This window comes from Eptesicus fuscus, chromosome 5 (genome assembly GCF_027574615.1).
Source record: "Eptesicus fuscus isolate TK198812 chromosome 5, DD_ASM_mEF_20220401, whole genome shotgun sequence".
Classification (NCBI taxonomy): domain Eukaryota; kingdom Metazoa; phylum Chordata; class Mammalia; order Chiroptera; family Vespertilionidae; genus Eptesicus; species Eptesicus fuscus.
Window position 1 is genome coordinate 106,599,110 of NC_072477.1, and position 20,392 is coordinate 106,619,501.

At 45.6% G+C, this 20,392-nt stretch overlaps 1 protein-coding gene across 2 annotated transcripts in view; it reads right to left on the reverse strand.

The window, feature by feature from the left end:
* Positions 1-951, reverse strand: part of SCAMP5 (secretory carrier membrane protein 5) — a 22,247-nt gene extending 21,296 nt beyond the window's left edge. For both annotated transcript variants that reach the window (XM_028133433.2, XM_054716681.1), the window contains exon 1: positions 888-951. The gene's annotated coding sequence lies outside the window, so the exon portion shown is untranslated. The remainder of the gene's footprint in view (positions 1-887) is intronic.
* Between the last annotated feature and the right edge of the window lie 19,441 nt (positions 952-20,392).

Genomic DNA, 20,392 nt, shown 5'->3' on the forward strand with positions numbered 1-20,392 from the left:
TCCCCAGGAATGCCTTCTCTTCCCATCCACATGTCACCTCCTCCAGGAAGTCTCTTATTCGCCGGCTCTTGCCTCCCTCTCTCCTGTGTCCACAGTAAGGTCTGTCCGGCCCTCCCTAAACTCCCCATCTGGAAGCTGGGGCAATTCTCAGTCTCTACTTGGTTCCTCGAACTCCCAGACCAAGAGCTCCCGAAGGCAGGGGAAGGGACGGGTGGCCAAATACCTCACCCTTATCCTCGTGACCGACTCCAGCCAGCGTTGGAATCAGCTACATGCGGCACTCCCAACACACCACCTCAGCCCTGGGGGACCCCAGGCTCAAGCCACTGCATTCTCCCCCCCGCCGAAACCCTGAGGCGGCTGAGACCAGCAGTCCAAAGGTCGGTGGCCCTGGGAGGCGGGGGTGGGGTGGAGGCGGGGGAGTAGCAACCTGGTGCACCAGCAGGCGCGCCGCCAGTGAGGAAGGACGCACAGATGCCAGTTACCCCGCCTCCAGTCGCCCCATCCCCTATGGCGTGCACCATCCCCAGGAAAGAGGACACCGGTTTCCAGAAAACTGAGGGGGTCCGAGGGGGAGAGAATGGGGGGCCCAAGGCCCAGTCAGGCTCCAGCATCCCGAGGTCTGACGTCACCCAAGAATGCGGGTTTCCTCTAGGGGAGCTGGAGATAGGGACGGTGGGAGCTGGAAGGCCTGGGAGAACCCGGGGCTCCAAACAGGAAAGGTGACCTCGACTCCCCACCTCTCCAGCACCGCGGCCAGCCTCCTGCCTCCAAAGGTGAAGCGTACCGGGTACAACGTGGAGAAGGGGGGACCCCCACCCCCACCCCTCGCCCGGCGCCCAGCTTCCCTGCAAAGCCCCTCTCCGAGCCTTCAGGCCCGGACTCACCGCTGCCGTCTCTCGGAGGCCGAAAGGCCGCGGCGCTGCCCAGAGCTTTCGCTGCACCCGGTGCTGCGGCGCCCAGCCCGCCTCCAAGCGCTCGGGGTCTGGGAGCGGGGAGCGCGCTCCGCCCCAGACCGCAGCAGCTCTCGCGAGACTCCCGCTCTGTGTCTAAGGCCTTTCTCCCTGCTCTCGCGAGAAAGAAGTCCGGGACGCCTCCGCACGTTCCGGAGCTATCCGAGGTCCTAGGTCCTGCCCGATCCGAGCGCGGGGGACGCGGAGGAAGAAACCCGGGGATGGGAGCCGGGTACCGAGAGCCGGAGCCTCAGCCTCTAGGTCTGTGAACTGGGGAATAACCCCAACCGGTCCCACAGGCCTCTGGGACTTCCGGAAAGGAGGAGTGAGAAAGTTTTGTGAACAGGAGAAATGGTGACTGACGAAGGTCCTTCAGACCCACGTCCAGAGTGGCAGCAGGGGATGGAGGACAGAAGGTCGGAGATGAGACATGGAGAGAGAGAGAGGCTTAAGCACACGAGACACAGAAAGGCAAGAGAGGAGGGCCGTGAAGATAGAGATACAGAAACTCTGAGAGAAAAGACATGGAAAGAGAAAGGGAAGAGAACGTGATGAAATGAGAAAAAGATCATAGAAACAGAGCTGGCCTGTGTGCTCAGTGGTTAGACGGTCGGCCCGCTCACCGAAGGGTCGTAGGTTCGCTTCCTGATGGAGGCAACCAGTGGATGTGTCTCTCTCACATCGATGTTTCTCTCTCCTCTCTCCCTCTCTCCCTCTCTCCCTCCCTAGCCTCCTCCTTTCCTCTCTTCCACTCTCTCTAAAAAGCAATGGAAAAAAATATCCTCAGGGGAGGATTAAATTAACAACAAAAAAATTTTTTTTAAAGAAATAGGGACAGGCAAAGTTACACAAAGGAATAGAGAGAAGCTTAGAAGGAGAAAGAAAAAAGAATGTAAGCGACTGTGATGTGCAAAGATGAACACCTAAAAAGAATAAAGACCAGCCTTGGGAGTATGGCAGTGCACCAGAAGGTTTGATTCCCAGTCTGGGCACATACCCAGGTTGTGGGTTCAGTACCTGGTTAGGGCATGTGCAAGAGGCAACTGATTGATGTTTCTCTCTCTTTCCCTTCCTCCCCCCACCTCTCTAAAATAAATTTTTAAAAAAGAATAAAGACCAGAAGGGTAAATCTTTAAAAACCCAGAACTTACCCTGCCAGTGTGGTTCAGTGGTTGAGCATCAACCCAGGAACCAAGAAGTCACCGATTTGATTCCCAATCAGGGCACATGCCTGGGTTGCAGGCACCATCCCCAATAGGGGGTGTGCAGGAGGCAGCCAATTGATAATTCTTTCTCATCATTGATGTTTCTCTCTCTCTTTCTCTTTCCCTCCCTCTCTCTCTATAAAAATTAATAAAAACATATTTTTAAAAGATAATTAAAGAAAAATAAAAACCCAGAACTAATGATGGTTGAGAGATACCCACTTGGAGCAATGGAACTGGGAGTAAAAGACAGGCTATTATTGTGAGTGGTGCTTACAGTGTAAACCTCCTGTGGGATTTCTTCAGTCAGGGACATCCTCTGTCCTGCCAGCCAATGGCTTCTGCCCTCCACCACCCCAGGCCTGGAAGGGAGCCTCGGTGGGTGGGAGACACTGCAGGGATTCTTTGCCCAGAATAAGGGCCCATTGTCTGGCTCCAGCCTGTTGGGAGTGGGGCGGGACCTCACTCACACAGCTGGGGTAGAAAGGGGGCAGGAGTAAAAAAAAAAAAAAAGGCAGACAAGAACTAGCGAGGGAGAGGGAAGAGAAGGGAGGGAGCCACTTCAGAGGTTGTAGAAGGTTGAGAGGCAAGTGTAATCTAGCCACCAAGCCAATCATGGGGGAAGAGTCACGGGCTATGGGCAGGACAATGGGGTTCTGCTATTGATCCCGTCCCTGGTTCACCTGCATGGTCACTGCTCCCTATCCTTGTTATAACACAAGCTTTAGCCTGTTTACAGAGCTACAGGGATGAGGATTGGGAACCTGAAGAGGTTATCAAGCATGGTTTTTACAGGAGAGATGTTTGGAGTCCAAGTGGGCCTCAAGAAGGAAAAGTTCACATGAGCCTTCCGAAGAGGATCCTGAGGACTATAGTGAAACCTCAGCTGTGGTAAGTGTTACATAGGCTCACATGCCACCCACCAAAGCATGTCTTATGACTAATGCATGGGCAATAGAAATGTCTGGGATCCACATAGAATTTACAGGAGATATCTTGTGGCTCATGCAGGTTCTACAGTAAATGTTTGTGTTCCCACCTGATGACCACAGATGACTTTTCTTCAATTAGGAGAATCAGAAGGGCCACCTTCTTGGTTAACAACAGAGGCAGGAAAAGTGCCCAAGTCTAAAGTCAGAAGTCCATCTTTGCCCCAGGGTACTGCACCTTCAGAATTTGGGTAAATGGAAGGGAACCATTCTTTAATAATAACAATTATTTAAACAAACTTTTATTCAACAGGCATTTTCTGATCACCTGCTATGAGAAACAACATAGTGCAGTTGTTAAGAACATGGACCTAGAAGGCAGACTGCCTGACCCTTTCCAGCTATGTGAGGTACTCATCCTTATTGAATCTTAGATTTTCCACATATGTAAAATAAGGATGATAATAGTAGTACCTCTGTCTTAGAGATCCTGTGAGGATTAAATGAATTAACACATGTAGACATGTGCAACCCATAGGACAATGCCTGGGCCACGATAAGTACTAGTTCAGAGATTCCAAGATGGCAGCAGATTAAGTGAAAGCTACATTGACTTTCTCCCAGGACCAAACTGGAATTACAACTAAAATATAGAAAAAAACACATCCTGAATAACCAACTGAAGACTAGCTGGAGAGAACCCTTATAACCAAAGACATAAAGTGGAGACTTCCTAGAGACTGATAGGAAGTGCAGAGGCATGAGAAGGCTGGCTGGGCTCCCATAGGCAGCAGCAGAAGTTCCGGAGGGATATCTCAGCTGTGGGGAGAGGAATCCCCCCAGAAGTCTTGGGTCTAAACCCCAAGCTGGATTCCCTGGCCCACATAACATATGGCTGTGAAAAGCAGCAGAGTTGCTGTCTGTCATGGAGAGAGAGCTGGAAATGCAGGCATCCTCTTAAAGGGCCAATGCACAAAATCTCATGTGCAACCACTCAACTTGGCTCCAACAGAGAAGTGGACTAGAACTGTATGAGGAGAATCTGGGGTTAGTGGCTCTAGGAGTAGAGTTCAAAGGGCAGCTGCCTGGATCCCTGTGCTGAATCATTCCCCCATACTGCAGAGGACATCTTTCTCAGGCAGATCTTTACCATCTAGGCAGCTTTGCCTGGCAGTAGGGGAAGCAATTACCCCATCCACTGGTAAACCTCTGGCCCCATCCTGTGGAGTTTATACCTTGCTGTGGTCTACAGCCTGAGGCTCATTGAGTGACTGAAAATAACAATAAGCCTGCAGGCAGACATGAGACCCCAGCAAGAAGAGCCCAAATAGGTCCATGCCCAGACACATTTTAATTAAAATGCCAAAAATTAAGGACAAAGAGAGAATCTTAAAGGCAGCAAGAGAAAAGCAATTTGTTACCAACAAAGGAGCTCCCACAAGGCTGTCAGCTGATTTCTCATCAGAAATTCTACAGGCCATAAAGAAATGGCATGAAGTATTCAAGATCATGAAAGGCAAGGATCTAAAACCAAGATTACTATATCCAGCAAGGCTATCATTTCAAACAGATGGTGAAATAAAGACTTTGCCAGACAAAATAAAAGGCTCAAGGAGTTGATCACCACTGCTATAATGAGAAGAAGAAGAAGAAGAAGAAGAAGAAGAAGAAGAAGAAGAAGAAGAAGAGAGAGAGAGAGAGAGAGAGAGAGAGAGAGAGAGAGAGAGAGAGAGAGAGGAACATAGGCATAAAGAATAAAAATATAAATAAATAAGAATCTATCAATAATATCCTTAAATGTAAATGGATTAAAATGCTCCAATCAAAAGACATAGGGTACATGATCTCACTCATATGTGGAGTCTAATGAACAAAATAAACTGAGGAAAAAAATAGATCCAGACACATATAAGCATGGAATAGACTGTCAAATCTCAGAGGGAAGGTGGCGGGGTTTGGGGGGGGGGGGAGGTGATCAACCAAAAAACTTGTATACATATATGCATAATCTATGGACACAGACAATAGGATGTTGAAGGCCTGAGTTGGGGGGTGGATATGGGCTGGAATTGGTCAATTGGGGGTGGGAGGGGGACATATATAATACTTTCAACAATAAGGATTTTTTAAAAAAGACATAGGGGAGCTGAATGGATAAGAAAACATGACCCATAAATATGTTGTCTACAAGAGATCCACCTCAGAACAAAAGACTCACACAGGATGAAAGTGACGGGATAAAAAATATTCTTCTATGCAAATAGAAATGAAAAAGAAGCTGGGGTATCAATACTCATATCTGAAAAAATAGATCTCAAAATGAAAGCCATACAAGAGATAATGGAGGTCACTACATAATACTAAAGAGATCGAAACAACAAGAGGATACAACCCTGGAGAACATATATTCACCTAATATAGGAGCACCCAAATATATAAACAAAACTTCTGAAGGACTTTAAGGAAGAGATTGACAGTAATACAGTCATAATAGGGGATTTAACACCCTACTGACATCACTGGATAGAACTTCAAGACAAAAAAATCAACAGGAAATAGCAATCCTAAATGACACACTAGATCAGATGGAATTAATTGACATTTGCAGAACATTTTGCCTCAAAGCTATAGAACATATTCTTCTCAAGGGCACACAGTTCATTCTCAAGATAGATCACATGTCAGGACACAAACTAAGTTTCAAGAAGATTGAAATCATATCAGGCATCTTGTCAGATCACAATGGTATGAAACTAGATATCAACTACAATAAAAACACTCAAAAACGTTCAAATATATGGAAGCTAAATAGCATGTTATTAAACAATAAATAGGTTACCAATGGGATCAAGGAAGAAATAAAAATTTCTGGAAACAAATGAAAATGAACACACAACTACCCAAAATCTATGGGACACAGCAAAAGAAGTCCTAAGAGATAAGTTCAGAGTACTACAGACTTACCTCAGAAAACAAGAACATTTTCTGATACCCTATCTAACCCTACAACTTAAAGAATTAGAAAGAGAACAACAAGAAAAGCCCAGAGCAAGTAGAAGGAAGGAAATAATAAAGATCAGAGCAGAAATAAATGACATAGAGACAAAAAAAAAAATACAAAAGAACAATGAAATCAAGAGCTATTTCTTTAAAAAGATAAACAAGATTGATGAACCTTTAGACAGACTTATCAAAAAACAAAGTGAGAGGACCAAATAAATAAAAGCAGAAATGAAAGAGGTGAATTAACAACTGACAACACATTGTAAGAAAATACTATGAACAACTATATTACAACAAGCTGGACAACCTGGACGAAATGGACAAATTCCTAGAAAAACAGAATCTTCAAAAACTGAATCATGAAGACGCTGAAAATCTCAATAGGCTGATAGCAACTGGTAAAATTGAAACAGAAGGGAAAAAATAAAATAATAAAATAAAATCTCCCAGCAAACAAAAGCCCTGGTCAGAATGGCTTCACAGGAAGTTGTACCAAACCTTCAAAGAACAACTAAAACCTACATTCCTCAAACTATTCTAAAACATCCAAGAAGAAGGAACACTTCCGAGCTCTTTTTATGAGGCCAACATTATCCTAATTCCAAAACCATATCAAGACACTACAAAGAAAGAGAATTACAGGCTAATATTGCTAATGAACATAGGCGCTAAAATCCTCAAAAAATATTAGCAAATCAGATCCAGAAATATATTAAAAAGATTATACACCATGACCAAGTGGGATTTATTCCAGGGATGTGGGCTGGTACAATATTCACAAATCAATAAATGTGATACATCATATAAAAATATTGAAAGATAAAAATCACATGATCATATCAATAGACCCAGAAAAAGCATTTGACAAAATCCAACACCCATTTTTCATTAAAACTCTCAGCAAAGTAGGAATAGAAGGAGCATATATCAACATAATAAAGGCCATGTATGACAAACCTATAGCCAATATCATACTCAATTGACAAAAACTAAAAGTATTTCCTCTAAGAATAGGAACAAGACAAGAATGTCAGCTTTCACCACTCTTATTTAACATAGTACTAGAAGTCCTAGCCACAATGATCAGACAAGAAGAAAAAAATCAAAGGCATCCAAATAGGTAAGGAGGAAGTAAAACTCTCATTATTTGCAGATGACATGATATTGTACATGGAAAACCCTAAAGACTCCACCAAAAAACTATTAGATTTAATAAATGAATTCGGCAATGTAGCAGGATACAAAATCAACACCCAGAAATTGATGGCATTTTTATACACCAGTAATGAACTCTCAAAAAGAAAAACTAAACAAATAATTCCATTCACCATTGCAACAACAACAAAAAAATAAGATACTTAGGGATAAACTTAAGCAAGGAGGTAAAAGACCTGTACTGGAAAAACACAGGACATTGGAAAAAAAGAGAGATAGGAAGATATAAACTAGTAGAAAAATATACCGTGTTCATGAATTTACATTATTAAAATGTCCATACTACCCAAAGCAATCTATAGATTCAATGCAATCCCTATCAAAATATCAACAGCCTATTTTACAGATATAGAACAAATACTCCAAAAATTTATAAGGAACCAATAAAGACCCCAAATAGCTAAAGCAATCTTGAGAAAGAAGAACAAAGTTGGAGGGATCACAATTCCTGACATCAAGTTATACCACCACACCACTGTAACCAAAACAGCCTGCTACTGGCACAGGAACAGGCATACAGACCAATGGAACTGAACAGAGAGCCCAGAAACTAACCCAAGCCATTATGCTCAATTATATTTTACTAAGGATGCAAGAGCACACAATGGAGTAAATGGTGTTGGGAAAATTGGACAGGTTCATGCAAACAAAAAGAAACTAGACTACCAACTTACACCATACATAAGAACACACTCAAAATGGATAAAAGACTTAAATGTAAGTCATGAAACCATAAAAATCCTAGAAGAAAACATAGGTAACAAAATATCAGACATGTCACGTAGCAGAATTTTCAACAGCACATCACCTAGGGCAAGAGAAACAAAGGAAAAAATAAACAAATGGAACTACATCAAAATAAAAAGCATCTGCAAAGCAAAAGCAACCACCATCAAAATGAAAAGGGAACCCACTATATGGGAGAACATATTTTCCAATGACCTGATCAGGGGTTAATTTCCAAAATATATAAAGTACTCATACAACTCAACAAGAAACAAGCAATCCAATTAAAAAATGGGCAGAGGACCTAAATAGACACTTCTCCAAAGAGGACATACAAATGGCCAAGAGGCACATGAAAAAAATGCTCATTGTCTCTAATCATCAGAGAGATGCAAATTAAAATGACAATGAGGCACCTACCACCTTAACACCTACCAGAATGCAGGGGAGAATGTGGAGAAAATAAATCAACAATCAGCAAGTCCAGGGGAGGATGTGGAGAAAAGGAACCCTAGTGCACTGCTGGTGGGAATGGAGACTCATGCAGCCACTGTGGAGAACAGTATGGAGTTTCCTCCAAAAATTAAAATGGAACTGCCATTTGACTCAGTGGTCCACTTTTAGGAATATATCCTAAAAATCCAGATACACCAATCAGAAAGAATATATGCACCCCTTTGGTCATAGCAGCATTATTTATAACTAGAGGCCCAGTGCACGGGTGTCCCTCAATCCAGCACCCTCTCCAATTTGGGACCCCTCGGGGGATGTCCGACTGCAGGTTTAGGCCCGATCCCTGCGGCCATCTCACAATCCAGGACTGCTGGCTCCTAACCACTCACCTGCCTGCCTGCCTGATTGCCCCTAACCGCTTCTGCCTGCCACCCCTTAACCGCTCCCCTGCCTGCATGTTTGACACATAACTGCTCCCCTGCCGGCCTGATCTCCCCCAACTGCCCTCCCCTGCAGGCCATCTTGTGACAATGTGGGGGTGACCATCATGTGACAATGTGGGGGCGGCCATCTTGTGATGATGTGGGGGCAGCCATCTTGTGACGTGAGGGCATGAGGGTCAATTTGCATATTACTTCTTTATTATATAGGATAGCTAAGCTCTGGAAACAGCCAAAGTGCCCATCAGTAGATAATGGATAAAAAAAACAATGGTATCCCAGCCAGTGTGGCTCAGTGATTGAGCGTCGACCTATAAACCAGGAGGTCACAGTTTGATTCCCAGACAGGGCACATGTCTTGGTTGTGGGCTCAATCCCCAGTAGCAGCCAATCAATGATTCTCTCTTATTGATGTTTCTTTCTCTATCTCCCTCTCCCTTCCCCTCTGAAATCAATTTTATTTATTTATTATCTTTTTTTTAATCTTTTATTGTTAAAAATATTACATATGTTGATTTTTTTCAAGAAAAATGATTTTAAATATAATAATATTACATGTAATAAAAATTAACATTTCAAGAAAAAAAGATTTTAAATATAATAATATTACCAAAACTGTACTAACATACTATAATATCACAAAAGTTGTAGGAAATATTAAAAATCTGCAAATAACAGGATTACTTATATTATATTCTAAAATATTTTTTTTCTCTGGCTCTATTTTGGTTCATCAGTTTATGTTGTTCATTATATTCCACAAGTGAGTGAGATCATGTGATATTTATCTTTCTCTGACTGGCTTATTTCGCTTAGCATAATGCTCTCCAGGTCCATCCATGCTGTTGCAAATGGCAAGAGTTCCTTCTTTTTTACCGCAGCATAGTATTCCATTGTATAGATGTACCATAGTTTTTTAATCCACTCATCTGCTGATGGGCATTTAGACTGTTTCCAAATCTTAGCTATTGTAAATTGTGCTGCTATGAACATAGGGATGCATATATCCTTTCTGATTGGTGTTTCTAGGTTCTTGGGATGTGGTCCTAGAAGTGAGATTACTGGGTCATATGAGAGATCCATTTTTAATTTTTTGAGGAACCTCTATACTGTTTTCCACAGTGATTGCATTCCCTCCAGCAGTGTAAGAGTGTTCCTTTTTCTCCGCATCCTCACCAGCACTTGTCATTTGTTGATTTGTGATGGTACAGCTATTCTGACAGGTGTGAGATGGTACTTCATTGTCATTTTGATTTCCATCTCTCGGATGATTAGTGACTTTGAGCAGGTTTTCTTATGTCTCTTGGCCTTCTGTATGTCCTTTTTCATAAAGTGTCTATTTAGGTCCTTTGCTCATTTTTTGATTGGATTGTTTATCTTCCTTTTGTTAAGTTGTATGAGTTCCCTGTAAATGTTGCAGATTAAACCCTTATCTAGAGATATTAAACGCTTATCTTAGAGATAACATTGGCAAATATGTTCTCCCATGCAGTGGGCTTTCTTTTTTTGTTGTTGATGGTTTCTTTTGCTGTGCAGAAGCTTTTTATATTGATGTAGTCCCCTTTATTTTCTCCTTAGTTTCTATTGCCTTAGGAGCTGTATCAGTAAAGATATTGCTATGACAAATATCTGATATTTTGCTGCCTATGGATTCTTCTAATATTTTTATGGTTTCCCATATTACGTTTAAGTCCTTTATCCACTTTGAGTTTATTTTTGTGTATGGTGTAAGTTGGTGGTCTAGTTTCTTTTTCTTTTCTTTCTTTTTTTTTTTTTTTTTTTGCATGTATCTGTTCAATTTTCCCAACACCATTTATTGAAGAGACTGTCTTGACTCCATTGTATGCTCTTGCCTCCTTTGTCCAATATTAACTGAGCATAATGGCTTGGGTTGATTTCTGGGTCCTCTATTCTGTTCCATTGGTCTATATGTCTGATCTTGTGCCAGTACCAGGCAGTTTTGAGAATAGTGGCTTTGTTATATAACTTGATATCTGGTATTGTGATCCCTTCAACTTTGTTCTTCTTTCTCAGGATTGCTGCGGCTATTCGGGGTCTTTTTTTATTATTATTACATATTAAGTTTTGGAGAATTTGTTCTAGGTCTGTGAAATATTCCATTGGTATCTTAATGGGGATTGCATTGAATCTATAGATTGCTTAGGGTAGTATGGACATTTTAATGATGTTGATTCTGCCAGTCTATGAACATGGTATATTCTTCCATTTGTTTTTTTGGTTTTTTTTAAATATATTTTATTGATTTTTTTACAGAGAGGAAGGAAGAGGCATAGAGAGTTAGAAACATCGATGAGAGAGAAACATCAATCAGCTGCCTCCTGCACACCCCGCCACTGGGGATGTGCCCGCAACCAAGGTACATGCCCTTGACCGGAATCGAACCTAGGACCCTTCAGTCCGCAGGCCGACGCTCTATCCACTGAGCCAAACCGGTTTCGGCTCTTCCATTTGTTTATGTCTTCCTCTATTTCTTTTTTTCAATATCCTGTAGTTTTCTGAATACAGGTTTTTTACCTCCTTAGTTAAGTTTATTCCTAGGTATCTTAATTTTTGTTGTTGTTGTTGCAATGGTAAATGGAATTGTTTTCTTAGTTTCTCTTTCTGTGAGTTCATTATTGGTATATAAAAAAAGCCATAGATTTCTGGGTGTTAATTTTGTATCCTGCTACATTGCCAAATTCATTTATTAAGTCTAGTAGTTTTTTGATGGAGACTGAAATCAATTTTTAAAAATATTTTTAAAGTAAAAATAAACAAAACTGTGGTCATTTGCATGATTGAATATTATGCACCTATAAAAAGGATCTCATCCTTGGAGACAGCATGGAGGAACCTGCAGGGTATTATGCTAGTGAAATAAGCCAGTCAAAAAAAGACAAGTATCACATGATGTCACTTATTTGTGGAATATAATGAACCAAATAAACTGACGAACAAAATAGATCCAGAGACATGGAAGCATGCAACAGACTGACAAACCTCAGAAGGAAGAGGGTGGCAGGTAACAGGAAGAGATTAACCAAAGAACTTACATGCATGTATGCATAACCCATGGACAAAAACAATAGTGCTGTAGGCCTGGGGGTTGTAGGTGTGAGGTGAAAGAGGTTGAAGTGGGGGAAAAAGGGGACATATGTAATACTTTGAACAATAAAGATAATCTATAATAATAAAAGCGTAATATGCTAATTAGATCAGACAGCCAAACGACCATTCAGACGTCCTTCCTGATGAAGCCATGGCAGCGAGGGCCGAGGCAGAGGCGGTTAGGGGCAATCAGGCAGGCAGGCAAGCAGTTAGGGGTGATCAGGCAGGCAGACAGAGGCAGTTAGGGGCGATTAGGCAGGCAGAGTGGTTAGGGGCGATCAGGGAGGCAGATGAGTGGTTAGGGGCGATGAGGCAGGCAAGCAAGAAGTTAGGGGCAATGAGGTAGGCAGGCGAGTGGTTAGGGGTAATCAAGCAGGATCAGGCCTAAACCAGCAGTCGGACATCCCCCAAGGGGTCCAGGATTGCAAGAGGGTGCAGGCTGGGCTGAGGGACCCCGCCACTCCTATGCATGAATTTCATGCACCTGGCCTCTAGTTTGTTTGTTTTTAAAGTACTAGTTCATACTGTGTTCCAAGCTCTGGGGACATGTACCTTGGTTGCAGGTTCCCCAGCCCTGGTCGGGGTGCATGCAGGAAACAATTGATGTGCATGCAGCCCACAACAAATATTTTTGTGGCCCAGCCACTATAACAGTATGTAAGAAATCTTTTAATAAAAATTTTGTAACTTAATTTTTACAATATCCTGTTATACATAATTATTAATAACGAACTACAATGTTTGCTAATGACTGATTACTATAATCGTGTTGCCTTCATTTCCCTTACTTGCTTTACATGCAAATGCACCATTTCTCTCCACTAATACTAGCAGCAAATATTGAATACTAGAGGCCCAGTGAACGAAATTTGTGCACTTGGGGGATCCCTCAGCCCAGCCTGCACCCTCTTGAATGAAATTTGTGCACTTGGGGGATCCCTCAGCCCAGCCTGCACCCTCGGGGGATGTCCGACTGATGGCTTAGGCCTGCTACCCCAGGGAGCGGGCCTAAGCCATCAGTTGGACATCCTTAGAGCTGCTGTGGAAGTGGGAGAGGCTCCCGCCACCGCTGCTGCGCTCCCAGCCATGAGCCTGGCTTTTGGCTGAGCAGCACACCCCTGTGAGAGCGCACTGACCACCAGGAGGCAGATCCTGTGTTGAACGTCTGCCCCCTGGTGGTCGTTCTGCTGTTTGGTCGATTTGCATATTAGCCTTTTATTATGTAGGACTAGAGGCCTGATGCACAAAATTCGTGCAAGGGACTTGGCCCCTGCCACTGCGGTGGCTGCCTCTGCCTCAGCCCCCACCTGCTGTCATGGCTTAGTCCAGAAGGTCATCTGAAAGGTTGTCCAGAAGGACTTCCGGAAGGACATCTGGTCTAATTAGCATATTACTCTTTTATTATTATAGATTTTAGCAGCCAATTGCCATGTAATTAGTCTTGTACTGACTTGTTTGGTGTGTGCAACAGGAAATATTTCGCTTTCAGAGAACAAGAAAAATAGATTTGTTTGCATTATGTTTATTAATTTGTGCAGTTATTCAATGTCTGGTAAGTTAATGTTCAAGAAAAAATATTCATTTTTATTAAAATGTTCTATTATTTTATGTTAATGATTACTCATTTATTTCAGCCCTTTGTATTCAGCATGTCTCTATTGAAATAAACCTATGTTTCCATGAAAATGGAAGCTTTTGTTTTTTTGCAGCCCACATAAACTTAAACCTTATTTATTTGGCCCATTTTAGCCTTTGAGTTTGACATGCTTGCTGTAGCCTATTAAGTGTGCATTATATCTTTTAAAAGTATATTCTTTAATTTTAAAATGTTTTATTGTTAAAAAATGCTAACCATTATCTGAACCTTGACAAAGGTCATCGCTAAGCACAGATCACCATAATTAATACAATAATAATAATGAAAAATTTGAAATATTGTGAGAATTACCAAAATGTGACACAGAGACATGAAGTGAGCAAATGTTATTGGAAGAAAAGTGCCAACAGACTTGCTCAACACAGGGTTACCACAAACCTTCAATTTCTTAAACACCCAATATCTGCAAAGTGCAATAAAGTGAAGCACAATAAAACTAGGTATACCTATATCTGTACTTCCTGCAAATGTAATCAACTTTTTTTTGTTTGTTTTTTTAATAAATCTTTATTGTTCAGATTATTAAAATTGTTTCTCCTTTTTTCCCCCCATATCTCCCCATCACCCAGTTCCCTCCCCCCCGTTGTCCTCATCCATAGGTGTATGATTTTTATCCAGTCTCTTCCCATACCCCCCACACAGACACCCCTTTCCCCCTGAGAATGATCAATCCACTCCCATTCTATGCCTCTGATTCTATTATGTTCACCAGTTTATTCTGTTCCTCAGATTTTTAATTCACTTGATTTTTAGAATCACTTGTTGATAGATATGTATTTGTTGTTCATAATTTTTATCTTTACCTTTTTCTTCTTTTTCCTCTTTTTAAAGAATACCTTTCAGCATTTCATATAATACTGGTTTGGTGGTGATGAACTCCTTTAGCTTTTTCTTATCTGTGAAGCTCTTTATCTGCCCTTCAATTCTGAATGATAACTTTGCTGGGTAGAGAAGTCTTGGTTGTAGGTTCTTGCTATTCTTCACTTTGAATATTTCTTGCCACTCCCGTCTGGCCTGCATAGTTTCTGTTGAGAAATCAGCTGACAGTCGTATGGGTACTCCCTTGTAGGTAACTAACTGTTTTTCTCTTGCTGCTTTTAAGATTCTCTCTTTGTCTTTTGCCCTTGGCATTTTAATTATGATGTGCCTTGGTGTGGTCCTCTTTGGATTCCTCTTGTTTGGGGTTCTGTGCACTTCCTGAACTTGTAAGTCTATTTCTTTCACCAGGTGGGGGAAGTTTTCTGTCATTATTTCTTCAAATAGGTTTTCAGTATCTTGCTCTCTCTCTTCTGGCACCCCAAAAATTCGGATATTGGTACGCTTAAAGCCATCCTGGAGGCTCCTTATGCTATCCTCACACTTTTGGATTCTTCTTTCTTTCCGCCTCTCTGGTTGGGTGTTTTTTTCTTCCTCATATTCCAGATCTTTGTTTTGACTCTTCGGGTGTGGTGGTCTACTCTGTATATTCTTTATTTCAGACAGTGTATGCATAATTTCTGACTGGTCCTTTTTCATTTTTTTGGTATTCTCATTTAGGTCCTTGAAGGTCTCTTCAAGTTTCTCAGTGGTTTTTAGAAGATTCTTGAGTAACCTTATAAATGTGGTTCTGAACACTGTGTCGTCCATTAATGTGCTTTCATCTATCTCTCCTACTTGTGACATACTTTGATGTCTCCACATTTTGATTTCTTTTTTTATTAATTTCTTTATTGATTAAGGTGTCACATATTTGTCCTCATCCCCCCATTCCCATCCCACACCCCTCCCCATGGATGCCCCAACCCCCTGTTGAACTTAAACATTGGTTAGGCTCATATGCATGCACACAAGTCCTTTGGTTGATCTCTCCCCCCTCCCCCCAACCTCCCCTATCCTTCCTCTAAGGCCCGATAGTCCGATCGATGCCTCCTTGTTTCTGGTTCTGTTCTTGTTCCTCAGTCTATGTTGTTCATCATTTCCCCTAGATGAGCGAGATCATGTGTCACTAGAGATATACTTATAAGAACTGAATGTGAGACGAGCAATAATAGTTATGCTGACAGGCAAATGAATCAGTCTGTAGTGAGTTTCTTTCTGGACCAACAGTTCTTTTGAGACCCAATTTCAATGTCCACCAGTTCCTTATGTTTACATGTCAGCACTGACCCCTCAGCTCTGGATGGTGGACAAATGGTGGTAACGGAGGTCTGACTCCCTCTGGTTTGGTCTCGGCTGGACCCAGGGGCACGGCTTCACCTGGACTCAGGGGCACGTGGCCTCACCCAGACCCAGGGGGCGCGTGGCGTCACCCAGACCCGGGACCCAGCCTCACCCGGATCCAGGGGCACACGGCCTCACCCGGACCCGGAATCCAGCGTCACCCGTACCCAGGGGCGCGAGGCCTCACCTGGACTCAGGGGCGCATGGCCTCTCCCTGACCCAGGGGCGCGTGGCCTCACCCAGACCTAGGTGCGCGCGGCCTCACCCGGACCCGGGACCCAGCCTCACCCGGATCCAGGGGCACACGGCCTCACCGGGACCCGGGATCTAGCTTCACCCGGACCCAGGGGCGCGTGGCCTCACCCGGATCCAGGGGCACACGGCCTCACCCGGACCCGGGACCCAGCCTCACCTGAATCCAGGGGCACAGGGCCTCGCCCGGACCCAGGATTCAGCTTCACCCTGACTCAGGGGCACATGGCCTCACCCGGACCAAGGGGTGCGTGGCCTCTCCCAAACCCAGGGCTGCACGGCCTCACCCGCACCCGGGATCCGGCTTCACCCGGATCCAGGGGCACATGGCCTCACCCGGACCAGGGATCCAGCTTCACCCGGACCCAGGGGTGCGTGGCCTCCCCCGGACCCAGGGGTGCGTGGCCTCTCCCAGACCCAGGGGCGCGTGGCCACACCCGGACCAAGGGGCACGTGGCCTCTCCCAGACCCAGGGGCGCGTGGCCTCACCCGGACCTAGGTGCGCGTGGCCTCACCCAGACCCGGGACCCAGCCTCACCCGGATCCAGGGGCACATGGCCTCACCCGGACCCGGGATCCAGCTTCACCCAGACCCAGGGGCGCATGGCCTCACCCGGGCCCAGGACCCAGCCTCACCCGGATCCAGGGGCACATGGCCTCACCCGGACCCGGGATCCAGCTTCACCCAGACCCAGGGGCGCGTGGCCTCACCCGGGCCCGGGACCTAGCCTCACCCGGATCCAGGGGCACATGGCCTCACCCGGATCCGGGATCCAGCTTCACCCAGACCCAGGGGCGCATGGCCTCACCCGGGCCCAGGACCCAGCCTCACCCGGATCCAGGGGCACAAGGCCTCACCGGGACCCGGGATCGGGCTTCACCCGAACCCAGAGGCACGTGGCCTCACCCAGACCCAGGGGCGTGTGACCTCACACGGATACAGGGGCACATGGCCTCACCTGGGCCCGGGACCCAGCCTCACCCGGGTCCAGGGGCAAACAGCCTCACCCGGACCTGGGATCCAGCTTCACCCGGACCCAGGGGCGCATGGCCTCAACCGGACCCGGAATCCGGCTTCACTTGGACCCAGGGGCGCGTGGCCTCACCCAGACCCAGGGGCGTGAGGCCTCACCTAGACCCAGGGGCGTGTGACCACACCCGAGCCCAGAGGCGCGCAGCCTTGCCCGGACCCGGGTCCCAGCGGGGTTTCGTCTTCTTGATCCCAATTCCTGTTGGTCAATTCCCTCTCAGCAATTCCTTCGGCCATTTTCTCAGAGCTCCAGGGCGGCTGCCGCAGAACTCGTTGGGCAGCGGGCTCGGCGAAGCTCCGGTGTGCCTGGTGCGTGGCGGCGGGCTGGTCCGGTGTTGCTGCGTCGGCCCTTGGGTCTGCAGCGGTGGCCGGTCGCCGAGCGTGCGCACCTGGCCGCTTCCAGGGTGTTGAGATTCTTGAAGGACTCGGAGGTCAGCAAGCGCGGAGTCTCCCACCCCATGTCTCCCAGGGGCTTGTCTGTCCGTGCTCGGCAGCGAGTGGAGCCGTCCCCTCAGCCAGAGACCGCCGGGGGAACTGCGCCGAGCACGTTCCAGGCCGCCCTTGTGTCGCCTGAGCCATAGTTCTTAAAGTGTGGTCTTTGGGTCACCAGCATCAGTATCATCCTGCGTACCCCTCTCTTTTATTCTAGTTGTAGAGCATCTGCTCAGCCAGCCCTCCGGTGGTTCTGGATGGTGTCTGCTCTCGATGTCTCCACATTTTGGCTGCCTCCCTGTGTTGATGGAGTGGCTTTGTGTGGTCGGTGACCTATAGGGGCCGGTAGCTCAGCTTCCCCAATCACCCTAGGTGGTCGCTCTTGGTACTCCCTTTTGTGGGCTGAGTGGAAAGTCTTGGTGTAGTTAAAAGCCCTGATTGCTGTTGGTACACTGGGAGGAATTGACCTCCGGTCCAATTGGTTGTGAGGGCCTGCTGTGTCTATAACGGAAGAATTGCTGTGCTGGAGACACAGTAGGGCTTTGGTGCTCACTGAGTCTTCCTCTTGAATGTGTCCCTTATGAGAGTGGTTGAAATCTGGTGTCGTCCACACCAACAGAAAAGTCACTCTCACTCTCCGACCGATGGCCGAGAATCCCATAGGCGTCTGGGTCCCCCGCGTGTCCCCAGAAACTGGAGTTCAGAGTGGTTGGGATTGTTGGTGTCACTGGCGGGAATTGATCTCCAAGCCGGTTGGCTGTGAGGATCAGCAGTGTCTCCACTGGGAGAGCTTCTGTGCTCAGCTTGGATGGGGCGGAGTCTCAGGGTGGCGCAGACAAGCTTTGGTTTCCCGTCTGCTCCGCCCTAAGAGGGGCGGTTTCTCTGTGCCTGAATTAATGGCTGCGCGCCTCTGAGAGAAGGCAGCTTTCGAGCCTCGCCCGCTGCCAAACAGACCAGTTTCTCCCCGACTGCAGCTGGATTTCAGTGCAGTCAGGAGGTTTTGTTTTTCTCCCAAACGAGAAAGCTAGCTACGCAGCGTCTGCTGCCCTCCCTCTCCACGCGCGCTGCGAGCAAGCCTGCCGCGTATTCAGCCGCCCGCCCTTTCCGCGCTCATGGATCTCCGCACCTCCACAGCTCCTGAGGCTCAGCGTCCCCCTCTCTTTTTTTCTCTAGTTGTAGGTTTTCCACTCTGCCAGCTTTCCGGTGGTTCTGGACGGTGTGCGCTCTGTTTTCCACTTGTAGTTTCAAAATTGTTGTGGTAGGCAACAATTAGGTGTTTACCTTATGTCGCCATCTTGGTTTCCTGTAAGCAACTTTTAAAATAACTTAGGCAAACATCAATTTTACATAAACCTTTTTAAGAGTGGAGGAAATTGTAACTCTTCATCTAATTGTGGAGTCTGAACCATAAATTCAAATTATACTGTTATTTCTATTGTCATATGAAGCCCAGAAAGCCTATGACATGCTAAAAACAAATTAATGTGAACCTGCACATTCAACACATTTATATTTAATATCTGTACAGAAATTATTTTCAAACTAGAGGCCCGGTGCACAAAATTCATACACAGCGGGGGGGGGGCGGTCCCTTCAGCTCAGCCTGCACCCTCTCTAATCCGGGACCTTTTGGGGGATGTCTGATCCCAGGGATCAGGCCTAAACTGCCAGTCGGACATCCCTCTCACAATCCGGGACCGCTGGCTCCTAACTGCTCACCTACTTGCCTGCCTGATCACCCCTAACTGCCACTTCCGCCAGCCTGATCATCCCTAACTGCCTCTGCCTGCCAGCCTGATAGCCCCTAACTGCCCCCCCTACTGACCTGGTTGTCCCCAACTGCCCCCACACCAGCCTGGTCACCCCCAACTGCCCCCCCTCTGCCAGCCTAGTTGCCCCCAACTGCCCCCACACCAGCCTGGTCACCCCCAACTGCCCCCTCCGCTGGCCTGGATGCCCCCAACTGCCCCCCCTCTGCCAGCCTGGTTGTCCCCAACTGCCCCCACACCAGCCTGGTCACCCCCAACTGCCCCCTCCGCTGGCCTGGATGCCCCCAACTGCCCCCCCTCTGCCAGCCTGGTTGCCTCCAACTGCCCCCCGCCGGCCTGGTCACCCCCAAATGCCCCCCTCACTGGCCTGGTTGTCCCTTACTGCCCCTCCTGTTGGCCTAGTTGCCCCCAACTGCCCCCCCTGCCGGCCTGGTCGCCCCACGCAGCCTGCTGTTTGGTCATCGGTCTGGTTGTTTTGGTTGTGATGGCCCATGGCTTTTTATATATTAGGATGTACTCCAAAGGTCACCTCTTAACTGAAGAATTAACTTTCAGAAATCAAGTGACAAGTATTTACATCTATATTTTATATGGTAGGAAATAAAGGCAAATATGATTGAGTCTTTCAATTAAAAACGACTCAGATTTATTTGAAATAAGATTCATGTGTCCTAAATCCCTTCTATTGGGTTACATCCATTAGTGTACATTTCTACCTATAAGCCAATCCACTTCAAAAAGTTACCTCTATTTTGTGTTCAATACCTTATTGTATTAGAGTACTATAGATAGATTCTTGTAGTGTTGCTCATTTCTAGTAGGCCATTAAGAAAGAAAAAAAAAACACCTTTGTGCTTTCGCTTCATTCTTTAGAAATAAAAATGAATGTAAAACTGATTACATTAAAGTTAAAATGGGGAAAAAATTTTCCAAAGTAGAAACAATAATCTGATTGACTTTAAATCTCTTATTCATTTTGGCATAATTATCTAACACACAGGCTATTTTATTTTTATTTTTT